Below are 13417 nucleotides of genomic sequence, written 5' to 3' on the forward strand. Positions count from 1 at the left end.
TCAGAAATTAAATGGTTGTCAGGTATTGTGGAAAAGTTATGACTTTTCACGCTACATCTGAGACCCCACAACACCTCTCCCGGGTGGGCTCGAACCACCAACATATTGGCTAACAGCCGAACGCGACAACCATTGAGCCACGGGAGCTCAGAAATTAAATGGTTGTCACGTATTGTGGAAAAGTTATGACTTTTCACGCTACATCTGAGACCCCACAACACCTCTCCCGGGTGGGCTCGAACCAACAACCTTTCGGTTAACAGCTGAACGCAATAACCATTGCGCCACGGAAGCCCAAAAATTAAATGTTCGTAAGGTATTATGGAAAAACTCTGACTTTTTACGTTACATTTGAGCTCCCATAACACCGCTCCCGGTTGGGCTCGAACAATCAACCTCTTGGTTAACAGCCGAACGCGCTAACCATTGAGCCACGGAAGCTCAGCAATTAAATGGTTGTCAGGTATTGTGGAAAAGTTATGACTTTTCACGCTACATCTGAGACCCCACAACACCTCTGCCGGGTGGGCTCGAACCACCAACCTATTGGCTAACAGCCGAACGCGACAACCATTGAGCCACGGGAGCTCAGAAATTAAATGGTTGTCACGTATTGTGGAAAAGTTATGACTTTTCACGCTACATCTGAGACCCCACGACACCTCTCCCGGGTGGGCTCGAACCAACAACCTTTCGGTTAAACAGCTGAACGCGCTAACCATTGCGCCACGGAAGCACAAAAATTAAATGTGCATCGATAGGTAGCGCTAACAACATGTGCATGAATCAATCAGAGACGATCGATATTTGTAACGCGGAATACCTCTCTTACATTTTGTACTTACATACCTGTAGGCAGAAACGGATTCGGCTATGCCAAATAAAGACCAGTTTACTCCGTATCTCTAAGCGTATTTAATTACGACAAACTACTGGTAATTAACTAAGTAAGTTAATCAGCAACGTAGTATAAAGAGTTGACTAAGGCAACTCTAAAAACAATACATGGTGCCAGAATTTTAGTCCTCGCGCTTCTCTTTTTCGCGTTTGTTTCTTTACGTCTCCCACCCCACGTCCGCGTTTTTTTTCGTAATGGCGGATCATCTTCGTTCTCCTCCGGAGCTCCGTTTACGTTCGGGTAACGCCGCTACCGCGTGGCGTATCTTCTCCCAGCGTTTTGAACTCTATGAGATGGCGACCGCTCACACTCCAGCGCGCACGGATAGGCAAAAGCTTTCGCTATTTTTGACTGTTGCGGGACAGGAGGCGATAGATGTGTATAATACTTTCAGTTTTCCGGATCCTGCGGACCGAACTTATGCGAATGTCGTACAACGGTTTCGAGATTATTGCACACCTCGGGGAAATGAAGCCCACGATCGTTATGTGTTTCGTTGTCGTCTCCAAAAGGAAGGCGAGACGATTGAACAATATGTGGTTGCATTACGCCTGATGGCGCAATCATGTAACTTTCGAGATCAGGAAGACTCGATAGTACGCGATCAGATCTTATCGGGCGTGCGGGATGCACGAATTCGCAAACAGATGTTGGCGGAGGTAGATTTAACATTTGCAAGAGCAATGGCAATTTGCCAGGCGGCAGAAACCCTGGAAAGACAAATGAAGTCCTTTACCAGTAACGGGTTGGCTGCCGAGCACCAAGAGGTGGATATGATTCAAAAACCGAAATCAGCTTCTTCGAGTGGAAGACCAGGGCAACAGATGCAGCGTACTAATGACAGCAGGCATCCTTCAGGCAACTCCACCAAGTCAGCAGGACAGGGACAAACTAAGAACTGTTATCGATGTTTAGGCACTCATGCCAGGTTAAAGTGTCCGGCTTACAATCAAACATGTTTGAAATGCAAAGGTAGAGGCCATTATGCTAAGGCTTGTAGACAAAGAGATAACCACAGGGTGCATGAGGTAGAAACAGATAATCAAGATGAAGATAGTAGAAATTTAGATATAGACGATTTCTATATTGGAACCGCCACGTTAGTTGATCAAGTAGACCATACCAAAGATTGGGTGACACAGTTTACACTACAAAATCTCACAGTAGATTTTAAGGTAGATACGGGGGCTCAGACCAATTTGTTTCCCAAGGATGTTTTTGATCAGCTAGAACCAAAGCCGATTCTACAGAAGGCAGGTACCAGTTTAAGGGCCTATGGCGGGTCTCCGATAGCCTCGTTTGGATCGTTTGAGGCGGAAATCTGTTTTCAAGGACGTAGTCTACGGACCACGTTCATCATGGTTGAGAAAAATCTAATGCCGCTTTTGGGGCTACAAACATGCGAAGCGTTAGGTTTAATTGACAGAGGTGGTAAAGTCCACGTCAATACAGTTGCCAATCAAGAAGAGTTTACGCGGGCTCTCTTAAAAGAGTTTCCCAAGGTCTTTAAGGGAGTCGGCTGTCTGAACACGTCGTGTAACATACAATTGAGCCCAAATGCTGTTCCTGTTGTTATACCGCCCAGGCGCGTTCCATACGCACTCCGCGATCCTTTAAAGGAAGAGCTTGACAGGTTAGAAGAGCAACAAATCATTCGGAAAGTGGATGAGCCGACTAACTGGGTTAGTCCGCTGGTAATAATCGAAAAGCCACCCGTTCCGGGAAATATCGCTCCAACTGTGGAAGGGACAGTAAAGACAAAACTACGTCTTTGTTTAGACCCCCAGTCTTTAAATAAACATATCCGACGTGAACATTATCAGATCCCGACGAAGGAAGAAATTCAGGCGGAGTTGGCTGGCGCCTGCTATTTTTCAAAACTCGACGCCGCCTCGGGGTTTTACCAAATCCCTCTAGACAAGGACAGCCAATTGCTGACGACATTCAACTCTCCTTTCGGAAGATATTGTTTCCGACGTCTTCCGTTTGGAATTTCGTCAGCCCCGGAAATCTTTTATAAGATCTTCAGTCAAATATTCGAAGGAGTTTCGCAAGTCAGACCAATACACGATGACGTACTTGTGTGGGGCTTGTCCTTAGAGGACCATGATCGCCGCTTGCGAACGGCCTTAAAAAAGCTGGCAGATAACAATGCGACGCTCAACCCGGCAAAATGCGTTTTCCGCGCCCAGGAGCTGAAGTACATGGGTGAGCTGATATCGAAGGACGGCATGAGACCCGATCCGGATAAGATAGAAGCGATCAAAAATATGCCTACGCCCCAGACAAAGGCTGACGTACAACGGGCGTTGGGACTAGTAAATTTCCTGGGGAAGTACATTCCCAATTTGTCAGCGAATACGTCGCTTCTCCGGTCGCTACTGAGGGATGGAACAGACCAACAATGGCTGCCTCAGCACGATACCGAATGGCAATATATCAAAGATGCCCTAACGAGCAACCCCGTTCTACGGTTTTATGACCCGAAACTACCGTTAAAACTGTCCACGGATGCATCTAGCTGTGGCCTAGGAGCTGTTTTGCTACAGCAGACACAGGAAGGGTGTTGGCAACCAGTTGCTTATGCATCTAGGGCGTTGACCGATGCAGAAACCAGGTACGCCCAAATTGAAAAGGAGTGTTTAAGCCTGGTTTATGGGTGTCAAAAATTTCACACGTACCTGTATGGACACCAGTTCGGTTTGGAGACCGATCACAAACCGCTAATAGCAATGGTTAAGCGAGTGTTGGCTGAAATACCGCCTCGTTTGCAGCGGCTCTTCCTGAAGTTAGCCAAATATCAATATACGTTAGAGTATACGCCAGGCAAAGACTTGATACTAGCGGATGCGCTGTCCCGTGCGAGTCTGCCGATCAAGCAAGAGGAGAAACGCCTCTACGATGAAACCAGCGACGAGTTGCGCATCCATGTAAATACTGTCATTAGGTCCCTGCCAGTCAGCGATGCAATGCTCGACTTGATTAAAGCCGAAACGGCTAAAGATCCAGTTTTACAAAGGGTACACCCTTACAAAAATCTTCTTAAGAACTCTTAAGAAAATTCCTTGGGAAATTTCTTTGGAAATCCTTAAGGCGTTCTTTAGGAAATTGGGGAATATTGGCCTCTTTTTCTTTGGAAATTGCTTTGGAAATATCTTTGGAATTTTCTTGGGAAATATCTTTGGAATTTGCTTGGGAAATATCTTTGGAATTTTCTTGGGAAATATCTTTGGAATTTTCTTGGGAAATATCTTTGGAATTTTCTTGGGAAATATCTTTGGAATTTTCTTGGGAAATATCTTTAGAATTTTCTTGGGAAATATCTTTGGAATTTTCTTGGGAAATATCTTTGGAATTTTCTTGGGAAATATCTTTGGAATTTTCTTGGGAAATATCTTTGGAATTTTCTTGAGAAATGTCTTTGGAATTTTCTTGAGAAATGTCTTTGAAATTTACTTGGGAAATGTCTTTGGAAATTACTTGGGAAATATCTTTGGAATTTTCTTGGGAAATTTTTTTGGAATTTACATGGGAAATGTCTTTGGAATTTACATGGGAAATATCTTTGGAATTTTCTTGAGAAATGTCTTTGGAATTTTCTTGGGAAATATCTTGAGAAGTGGGTAAATTAATTTAGCCACTTGAAACGAGGATAGTTCTTACACGCAGAACCATATCCCAATACAGGGAGTGTAGTGAACTACACCCCACATAGCGAAGGAAGTTCTCGCATGCAGTGTGAAACTGCTTATAAAGTCAGACATTTTATCGACTTAAAACATCCGTAAACGGCAGAAAGTTTTAACCTTGTGCAATTGTATGGTGTACTATGTGGGTTTTGAAGGCTTTAACGGCCAAGCAGTAGATACAGACGTTGTTGTTAAATTTAATAATGTATATTCACTGAGAGTTTTTCAAGTATCAGAAACACGTTTAACCTAATTTTCTCTACAATGTTTTCTAAAAAATATTTATTTTGGACTCTAATTACGCTCGAAATAAAGATAAAACATGCCATAAGAGAATTAAGCAAAAATTCCGACTGACAGCTTAGATTCCCTGTAAATCTAAACATAACGATTTTAATTATATACTCTTATTTTACTTTTAAGAATTAGTGCCAGCCGGGAGTGTGGCGCACTCCTGTAAGCCAAGCTTCTGGGCGGCAAAGTTTGAGGGAATAAGACACATGTCGGAGATCCAACCCTATAGGTGCCGACTGCCCCGTGTCCGCCGGAGGTGACTTGACCCCCACACCCCTTCCGTCACCTCTCAAGTAAACCTCATCTCCTTCCCTGCTTAAACACATACTGAACCCTGACTAATCGCATCCTTGTCGCGGACGTATGTGCCCTACTTACATTGAAACATCCACAATAGAAAAAAAGAGTTAGTGCCATAATTTTCGTCATCCACAAACTTAAAATGTGAAAAACTTTGGAAAATAAACCCTAAACCTTCTTTGGAAATTGATCTCAAGAATTCCTAAAGAATTTCGTTGGAAAATATTCCCTAGACGTTCTTTGGAAATTTATCTCTAGAAATCCTAAAGAATTTCTTTAGAAAATAATCCCAGGAAATTCTTTGGGAATTTACCTCTAGAATTCCTAAAGAATTTCTTTAGAAAATAATCCTAAGAAATTCTTTGGAAATTTATCTCTAGAATTCCTAAAGAATTTTTCAGAAAATAATCCCAAGAAATTCTTTGGAAATTTATCTCTAGAATTCCTAAAGAATTTCTTTAGAAAATAATCCCTAGACCTTCTTTGGAAATTTATCTCTAGAATTCCTAAAGAATTTCTTTAGAAAATAATCCTAAGAAATTCTTTGGAAATTTATCTCTAGAATTCCTAAAGAATTTTTTCAGAAAATAATCCCAAGAAATTCTTTGGAAATTTATCTCTAGAATTCCTAAAGAATTTCTTTAGAAAATAATCCCTAGACCTTCTTTGGAAATTTATCTCTAGAATTTCTAAAGAATTTCTTTAGAAAATAATCCAAAGACATTCTTTGGAAATTTATCTCTACAATTCCTAAAGAATTTCTTTAGAAAATAATCCCTAGACCTTCTTTGGAAATTTATCTCTAGAATTCCTAAAGAATTTCTTTAGAAAATAATCCTAAGAAATTCTTTGGAAATTTATCTCTAGAATTCCTAAAGAATTTTTTCAGAAAATAATCCCAAGAAATTCTTTGGAAATTTATCTCTAGAATTCCTAAAGAATTTCTTTAGAAAATAATCCCAAGACATTCTTTGGAAATTTATCTCTAGAATTTCTAAAGAATGTCTTTAGAAAATAATCCAAAGACATTCTTTGGAAATTTATCTCTAGAATTCCTATAGAATTTCATTAGAAAATAATCCCAAGAAATTCTTTGGAAATTTATCTCAAGAATTCTTTAGGAAATTCCAAGGAAGTCTTTGGAAATTGTTTCTTTAGAAAATGATCCCAAGGGCTCCGTAGGGTTCCAAAGAAATTCCTTTAGAACTCTTAAGAAGTTTTTTGTAAGGGCAGGAACACCTCCTCAACGGATGGGTGGCTCCGGATAGAGAAACGTCGAGTTATGCTTTGGTAAAGGCTGAATTATTAGAGGCGGATGGATTGATATTAAAAGGATCAAGAATCGTAATACCCAAATCATTACAAGGTCGACTGCTCGAACTTATACACGACGGCCATTTGGGTATTGAAAAGTGCAAAAGACGCGCTCGCCAGGCGCTGTATTGGCCTTGTTTAAACCAAGATGTGGAAAACACGTGCAAAAGTTGTCCGACATGCAATCGTTATCAATATACACAGCAAAAGGAACCGCTAAACATGAGGACAACACCGAACACACCATGGGAACGCGTCGGGACAGACATTTTCCACTACCAAGGCAAAGACTACACTGTCGTCATTGATGCGTATTCCAATTACTTGGAAGTTGAAGAACTACACTCGTTGGGCACACAGAACGTAATCCAAGTTCTGAAAAGGGTGTTTGGGCGCCACGGCATTCCTCGGGAAGTTCTGTCCGACAATGTACCGTACAGCTCTCACGAATTTCAACTATTTGCAAAAAAGTACGGATTCCAGCATACCACGTCAAGTCCAAAATACCCACAATCAAACGGATTGGCGGAAAAAGGCGTCCAGATCGCCAAGAGGCTCCTGAAAAAGGCGGTAGATTCCCAACAAGATTACGAACTTGGCTTGCTAAGTTTCCGCAATACGCCACAAGAACACGGACATTCTCCAGCACAGTTGCTAATGGGGCGTTCGTTGCGCACACGCCTCCCAACATGCGATCCTCAGGCGGTAGCCCCTTCTATTCAGAAACACCGCCAAACTAACAGCGGCGTTGCGCTCTCATCGTTACCATCCGGTACGTGGGTCCGAGTTCAAATTCAGAAGGGTCAGTGGGATCATAAGGCAAAAATCATTCGGAAAACAGCGCCGCGGTCCTATATCATTGAAACGGACACCGGGTTGACGCTACGACGCAACAGACGTCAACTGAGGCAGATAAACGAACAGCAAATGCGGCAACCAGCAGTTGTGGACGATGACATCCCTATAACGCTCAATCCAAGCATCCGGGTACCTCCACAGCAACCGCAACTACAACCACAACAGCCTGTTCCACAAGTGCCTCACCCTGGTAATGCTCATCCCGAAGCCAGATCTGCAGACTCTAACACTCCCGACCGCGTAAATACGCCAGCGGTTAGAAGGTCTTCAAGGCAAAGAAAGCCAGTCGCAAGACTGAATTTGTGAAGTTAGGACATAGGGTATTAGTGTAACAGAATGACTTTGCATTTCAGTAAAACTGTTTGAAGTTAAAATTAACAAAAAGATTATATGAAACACTGTAATCGGGAACCAATTTACAATAACACCTAGTTTAAAAGTTGTCTGTAATTCTAAACAACGTTAAAGTTGAAAATATTTTTAAAACATAAATTTTTACATAGGAGGTGTTACGCGAAAGATTCTGTTAAGTAAAAATAAACAAAGCGGACTTCCACTATTCTAAGGGGAAAGATGCATCGATAGGTAGCGCTAACAACATGTGCATGAATCAATCAGAGACGATCGATATTTGTAACGCGGAATAACTCTCTTACATTTTGTACTTACATACCTGTAGGCAGAAACGGATTCGGCTATGCCAAATAAAGACCAGTTTACTCCGTATCTCTAAGCGTATTTAATTACGACAAACTACTGGTAATTAACTAAGTAAGTTAATCAGCAACGTAGTATAAAGAGTTGACTAAGGCAACTCTAAAAACAATACAAAATGTTCGTCAGGTATTGTGGAAAAACTCTGACTTTTTACGTTACATTTGAGATCCCATAACACCGCTCCCGGGTGGGCTCGAACCACCAACCTATTGGTTCACAGCCGAACACGCTAACCATTGAGCCACGGAAGCTCAGAAATTAAATGGTTGTCAGGTATTGTGGAAAAGTTATGACTTTTCACGCTACATCTGAGACCCCACAACACCTCTCCCGGGTGGGCTCGAACCACCAACATATTGGCTAACAGCCGAACGCGACAACCATTGAGCCACGGGAGCTCAGAAATTAAATGGTTGTCACGTATTGTGGAAAAGTTATGACTTTTCACGCTACATCTGAGACCCCACAACACCTCTCCCGGGTGGGCTCGAACCAACAACCTTTCGGTTAACAGCTGAACGCAATAACCATTGTGCCACGGAAGCCCAAAAATTAAATGTTCGTAAGGTATTGTGGAAAAACTCTGACTTTTTACGTTACATTTGAGCTCCCATAACACCGCTCCCGGTTGGGCTCGAACAATCAACCTCTTGGTTAACAGCCGAACGCGCTAACCATTGAGCCACGGAAGCTCAGCAATTAAATGGTTGTCAGGTATTGTGGAAAAGTTATGACTTTTCACGCTACATCTGAGACCCCACAACACCTCTCCCGGGTGGGCTCGAACCACCAACCTATTGGCTAACAGCCGAACGCGACAACCATTGAGCCACGGGAGCTCAGAAATTAAATGGTTGTCACGTATTGTGGAAAAGTTATGACTTTTCACGCTACATCTGAGACCCCACAACACCTCTCCCGGGTGGGCTCGAAACAACAACCTTTCGGTTAACAGCTGAACGCGCTAACCATTGCGCCACGGAAACCCAAAAATTAAATGTTCGTCAGGTATTGTGGAAAAACTCTGATTTTTTACGTTACATTTGAGATCCCATAACACCTCTCTCGGGTGGGCTCGAACCACCAACCTTTCGGTTAACAGCCGAACGCGCTAACCATTGCGCCAAGGAAGCCCAAAAAATAGATGGTCGTCAGGTATTGTGGAAAAACCTTTCTTTTTACGTTACATTTGAGACTACACAACACCGCTCCCGGGTGGGCTCGAACCATCAACCTTTCGGTTAACAGCCGAACGCGCTAACCATTGCGACACGGAAGCCCAAAAATTAAATGTTCGTCAGGTATTGTGGAAAAAGTTTTGATTTTTACGCTACATCTGAGACCCCACAACACCTCTCCCGGGTGGGCTCGAACCACCAACCTTTCGGATAACAGCCGAACGCGCTAACTATTGAGCCACGGGAGCTCAGAAATCAAATGGTTGTCACGTATTGTGGAAAAGTTATGACTTTTCACGCTACATCTGAGACCCCACAACACCTCTCCCGGGTGGGCTCAAACCAACAACCTATTGGTTAACAGCCGAACGCGACAACCATTGAGCCACGGGAGCTCAGAAATTAAATGGTTGTCACGTATTGCGGAAAAGTTATGACTTTTCACGCTACATCTGAGACCCCACAACACCTCTCCCGGATGGGTTCGAACCACCAACCTTTCGGTTAACAGCCGAACGCGCTAACCATTGCGCCAAGGAAGCCCAAAAAATAAATGGTCGTTAGGTATTGTGGAAAAACTTTTCTTTTTACGTTATATTTGAGACTACACAACACCGCTCCCGGCAGAGGTGTTGTGGGGTCTCAGATGTAGCGTAAAAAGTCAAAACGTTTCCACAATACGTGACAACCATTTAATTTCTGAGCTTCCGTGGCTCAATGGTTAGCGCGTTCGGCTGTTAACCAATAGGTTGGTGGTTCGAGCCCACCCGGGAGCGGTGTTATGGGATCTCAAATGTAACGTAAAAAGTCAGAGTTTTTCCACATTACCTGACGAACATTTAATTTTTGAGCTTCCGTGGCGCAATGGTTAGCGCGTTCAGCTGTTAACGGAAAGGTTGTTGTTTCGAGCCCTCCGGGAGAGGTGTTGTGGGGTCTCAGATATAACGTGAAAAGTCATAACTTTTCCACAATACGTGACAACCATTTAATTTCTGAGCTTCCGTGGCTCAATGGTTGGCGCGTTCGGCTGTTAACCAATAGGTTGGTGGTTCGAGCCCACCCGGGAGAGGTGTTGTGGGGTCTCAGATGGAGCGTGAAAAGTCATAACTTTTCCACAATACCTGACAACCATTTAATTTCTGAGCTTCCGTGGCTCAATGGTTAGCGCGTTCGGCTGTTAACCAATAGGTTAATTGTTCGAGCCCAACCGGGAGCGGTGTAATGGAATCTTAAATGTGACGTAAAAAGTCAGAGTTTTTCCACAATACCTGACGAACATTTAATTTTTGGGCTTCCGTGGCGCAATGGTTAGCGCGTTCAGCTGTTAACCGAAAGGTTGGTGGTTCGAGCCCACCTGGGAGAGGTGTTGTGGGGTCTCAGATGTGGCGTGAAAAGTCATAACTTTTCCACAATACCTGACAACCATTTAATATCTGAGCTTCCGTGGCTCAATGGTTAGCGCGTTCGGCTGTTAACCAATAGGTTGGAGGTTCGAGCCCACCCGGGAGCGGTGTTATGGGATCTCAAATGTAACGTAAAAAGTCAGAGTTTTTCCACAATACCTGACGAACATTTAATTTTTGGGCTTCCGTGGCGCAATGGTTAGCGCATTCGGCTGTTAACCGAAAGGTTGGTGGTTCGAGCCCACCCGGGAGCGGTGTTGTGTAGTCTCAAATGTAACGTAAAAAGAAAAATTTTTCCACAATACCTAACGACCATTTATTTTTTGGGCTTCCTTGGCGCAATTGTTAGCGCGTTCGGCTGTTAACCGAAAGGTTGGTGGTTCGAGCCCACCCGGGAGAGGTGTTGTGGGGTCTCAGATGTAGCGTAAAAAGTCAAAACTTTTCCACAATACCTGACGAACATTTAACTTTTGGGCTTCCGTGGCGCAATGGTTAGCGCGTTCAGCTGTTAACCGAAAGGTTGGTGGTTCGAGCCCACCCGGGAGAGGTGTTGGGGGGTCTCAGATGTGGCGTGAAAAGTCATAACTTTTCCACAATACCTGACAACCATTTAATTTCTGAGCTTCCGTGGCTCAATGGTTAGCGCGTTCGGCTGTTAACCAATAGGTTGGTGGTTCGAGCCCACCCGGGAGAGGTGACGTGGAGTCTCAGATGTAGCGTAAAAAGTCAAAACTTTTCCACAATACGTGACAACCATTTAATTTCTGAGCTTCCGTGGCTCAATGGTTAGCGCGTTCGGCTGTTAACCAATAGGTTGGTGGTTCGAGCCCACCCGGGAGCGGTGGTATTGGATCTCAAATGTAACGTAAAAAGTCAGAGTTTTTCCACAATACCTGAAGAACATTTAATTTTTGGGCTTCCGTGGCGCAATGGTTAGCGCGTTCAGCTGTTAACCGAAAGGTTGGTGGTTCGAGCCCTCACGGGAGAGGTGTTGTGGGGTCTCAGATGTAGCGTGAAAAGTCATAACTTTTCCACAATACCTGACAACCATTTAATTTCTGAGCTCCCGTGGCTCAATGGTTAGCGCGTTCGGCTGTTAACCAATAGGTTGGTGGTTCGAGCCCACCCGGGAGCGGTGTTATGGGATCTCAAATGTAACGTAAAAAGTCAGAGTTTTTCCACATTACCTGACGAACATTTAATTTTTGAGCTTCCGTGGCGCAATGGTTAGCGCGATCAGCTGTTAACGGAAAGGTTGTTGTTTCGAGCCCCCCGGGAGAGGTGTTGTGGGGTCTCAGATGTAGCGTGAAAAGTCATAACTTTTCCACAATACGTGAAAACCATTTGATTTCTGAGCTCCCGTGGCTCAATGGTTGTCGCGTTCGGCTGTTAACCAATAGGTTGGTGGTTCGAGCCACCCGGGAGAGGTGTTGTGGGGTCTCAGATGTAGCGTGAAAAGTCATAACTTTTCCACAATACCTGACAACCATTTAATTTCTGAGCTTCCGTGGCTCAATGGTTAGCGCGTTCGGCTGTTAACCAATAGGTTAATTGTTCGAGCCCAACCGGGAGCGGTGTAATGGAATCTTAAATGTGACGTAAAAAGTCAGAGTTTTTCCACAATACCTGACGAACATTTAATTTTTGGGCTTCCGTGGCGCAATGGTTAGCGCGTTCAGCTGTTAACCGAAAGGTTGGTGGTTCGAGCCCACCTGGGAGAGGTGTTGTGGGGTCTCAGATGTGGCGTGAAAAGTCATAACTTTTCCACAATACCTGACAACCATTTAATTTCTGAGCTTCCGTGGCTCAATGGTTAGCGCGTTCGGCTGTTAACCAATAGGTTGGAGGTTCGAGCCCACCCGGGAGCGGTGTTATGGGATCTCAAATGTAACGTAAAAAGTCAGAGTTTTTCCACAATACCTGACGAACATTTAATTTTTGGGCTTCCGTGGCGCAATGGTTAGCGCATTCGGCTGTTAACCGAAAGGTTGGTGGTTCGAGCCCACCCGGGAGCGGTGTTGTGTAGTCTCAAATGTAACGTAAAAAGAAAAGTTTTTCCACAATACCTAACGACCATTTATTTTTTGGGCTTCCTTGGCGCAATTGTTAGCGCGTTCGGCTGTTAACCGAAAGGTTGGTGGTTCGAGCCCACCCGGGAGAGGTGTTGTGGGGTCTCAGATGTAGCGTAAAAAGTCAAAACTTTTCCACAATACCTGACGAACATTTAACTTTTGGGCTTCCGTGGCGCAATGGTTAGCGCGTTCAGCTGTTAACCGAAAGGTTGGTGGTTCGAGCCCACCCGGGAGAGGTGTTGGGGGGTCTCAGATGTGGCGTGAAAAGTCATAACTTTTCCACAATACCTGACAACCATTTAATTTCTGAGCTTCCGTGGCTCAATGGTTAGCGCGTTCGGCTGTTAACCAATAGGTTGGTGGTTCGAGCCCACCCGGGAGAGGTGACGTGGAGTCTCAGATGTAGCGTAAAAAGTCAAAACTTTTCCACAATACGTGACAACCATTTAATTTCTGAGCTTCCGTGGCTCAATGGTTAGCGCGTTCAGCTGTTAACGGAAAGGTTGTTGTTTCGAGCCCCCCGGGAGAGGTGTTGTGGGGTCTCAGATGTAGCGTGAAAAGTCATAACTTTTCCACAATACGTGACAACCATTTGATTTCTGAGCTCCCGTGGCTCAATGGTTGTCGCGTTCGGCTGTTAACCAATAGGTTGGTGGTTCGAGCCACCCGGGAGAGGTGTTGTGGGGTCTCAGAT

At 44.2% G+C, this 13417-nt stretch overlaps 1 non-coding gene across 1 annotated transcript; it reads right to left on the reverse strand.

The window, feature by feature from the left end:
- Window positions 1–8248: 8248 nt before the first annotated feature.
- Window positions 8249–8321, reverse strand: TRNAH-GUG (transfer RNA histidin (anticodon GUG)). The gene has a single exon. It is a non-coding gene; the product is annotated as a tRNA-His (tRNA).
- Between the last annotated feature and the right edge of the window lie 5096 nt (window positions 8322–13417).

Source organism: Phalangium opilio, unplaced genomic scaffold, assembly GCF_054372755.1.
Source record: "Phalangium opilio isolate 3A_F unplaced genomic scaffold, DU_Popi_V2 ptg000017l_1, whole genome shotgun sequence".
In the NCBI taxonomy this organism is placed as follows: Eukaryota; Metazoa; Arthropoda; class Arachnida; order Opiliones; family Phalangiidae; genus Phalangium; species Phalangium opilio.